This window comes from Hydra vulgaris, chromosome 07 (genome assembly GCF_038396675.1).
Source record: "Hydra vulgaris chromosome 07, alternate assembly HydraT2T_AEP".
In the NCBI taxonomy this organism is placed as follows: Eukaryota; Metazoa; Cnidaria; class Hydrozoa; order Anthoathecata; family Hydridae; genus Hydra; species Hydra vulgaris.
In genome coordinates, this window is record NC_088926.1 from 9,557,501 (window position 1) to 9,560,000 (window position 2,500).

The following is a 2,500-nucleotide window of genomic DNA, read 5'->3' on the forward strand; positions in this document are numbered from 1 at the left end:
TATATATATATATGTGTATATATAAAATGTATATATTTCTGATATATATATATATATATATATATATATATATATATATATATATATATATTTATATTCATAATTACATGCATTAATACATAATATTAAAATAAATAAAAATACATATCAAAGGTATGTGATAAATAATAAATGTTAGAATTATATATACAACAATAACTCTAAAATTAGGACTAGAAATATAAACATTATATATACATATATAAAATGTATATATTTCTTTTATATATATTCATAAATTTACCCATATATATATGCATAAATACATATTATTAAAATAAATAAAAATATATGATAAAGAATAAATGTTAGAATTAAATATACAACACCAACTCTATAATTAGGACTTAATACTTTTCCTATTAAAATTAGAAGTTTTTCAAAAAAATGGAAATAAAGTTTCTTATCCAAAAGTGTTTTTATTTAAAAAAAACTTAATAATGCATACTTTCATTATCGGTCGAAGATTTTATACTGACTATTTGCTTGATAATTAGGGTAAGGTGTTTAAAGTATTTCAAATAAATAAAAAAATTAGTCTGTGAACAGACTAAATTTAGTTTGACTTATTATGTTTTACTAATTTTGATATTACTTAAAACATCTGAATCTTATTAAAATTAAGTGCTATTTGTAACTTAGAAATAACATATTTAATACAACTTTGCAATTTATTAAAATGGTCATTTTAAAACAAATAAATCATCAACAAAAATAACCTGAATAAACCGAATATACTCTGAGATTCATGTATATCATATACAATTTGATGCAAAATCTAAAAGTTTTTATAACTTCTTTTTATTAGCCGCAATAAAAAGAAGTTATAAAACATAACTTTATCAAAATATTTTTTCTATACCATCTGCATGCATTCTATCAAGTTTTCATTGCCTTTTCTTTACGGCAAATTATTTTTGTAATGGCTAGTTAATGAGAATATTTTTCAATGTGTCACTTCCTCAACGTTGTCAAAACAACGTTTCATTAACGTTGGCAAAATAACACTTTTTCAACGTTTTTTAACTACCACATTTTCAACGTTGGTATATGTAACGTTGAACAAGCGTTGTTTCATAAATAGCTTAAATACGTTGAAAAAGCAGCATATGTCTAACGTTGATAAACCTTCAACCTGCAACCTTTGCGACGTTTTTACAGTGATTATTTGCGTACTTTTATTCAACGTCGGATATACGCGGTTTTTTGAGAAGATAATATAAGTTGATATTTATACGCTTATTCAACGTTGAAAATGTGACGTTTATAAAGCGGTTAATTTTTAACGTTGATAAAGCATAGATTTTGAATCGTTTCTAAAATGGCTTTTTGCGTAAGTTGATTCCACGTTGAATAAACGTCTTTTTTTGAGAAGCTAAATTACGTTACAATTTCAACGCTTATTCAACGTTTAAATTTACCGCGATTTAGTATACAATAACAAACATTGATTCAACGTTGAAAGCGCGTTGTTTTTGTGACTGTAACGCTTTTTCTACGCTGCGACCGGTTTTCAACGTTGATTCAACGCTGACATGTTTGCTGGGTAACTTGGTAAATAATGGTCCGATTGTCATGAAACTTTGACAGATATCGTTTGAAGGTTGGTACTTTCTAAAAACAATACGGATTCGGTATTTGCGTTGCCATCTATATGTCATCCTACGGACTTATTGAGCGATGTGTTAGAAGTTTTTTGTTACATTCAAAAAATTCTATATTAAGCTACTGTAAAAAGATGTATACAAATATCAAGATATTTGTATACATTTTTTTAGACCCTTTAATATAAAATTTTTTAAATGTATACAAAAAAAAAAAAAAAATCACTTTTTGACCAACTAAGCCATGCTTAGCCGCACCCTTTAATATAAAATATTTTGAATGTATCAAAAAACTTCTAAAATAAATAAAAATTTTTATAGCATTTACATTTTAACATAAAAAATAAAACTTTTATTAAATAGTTTTTTGTTTACTCAAATATTCCAACTTTCCATAAATGTTCCTTAGTGTGTGAGGTACCCAGCAAACATGTCAGCGTTGAATCAACGTTGAAAACCGGTCGCAAAAGATGTTGCGGAAACGTTGACAAAGTAATCGATTTTGCAAAGATATGTAACGTTGTTTAATAGACGTTGATTAAACGTTATTGCGTAACGTTGAAAAAACGTTACTAAATGACGTTACAAAAGCATCGCAACTAAACGTTGAAAAAGCGTTACATAAAAAGCGTTGTATAAACGCTGTTAAAGCAGTCTATTTTGCAAGGATTTGTAACGTTGTTAGTAAAACGTCGATTTAACGTGACTCAAAGACGTCGAGTAAAGGTTGAAATATAACGTTGAACCAATGCTTAAATGCGCTGTATAAAATATCGCAAAATATTATTAAACGCAATTAAACGTGGCTATAATATATATTGAATTGGCAAATAAAACTAAATTGTAATTTGAACTCT

General features: G+C 26.2%; 1 protein-coding gene across 2 annotated transcripts in view; it reads left to right on the top strand.

The window, feature by feature from the left end:
- The window catches only part of LOC105846519 (metabotropic glutamate receptor 3), a 52,765-nt gene that overhangs the window by 17,158 nt on the left and 33,107 nt on the right, over positions 1-2,500 (top strand). The window lies entirely within an intron of this gene.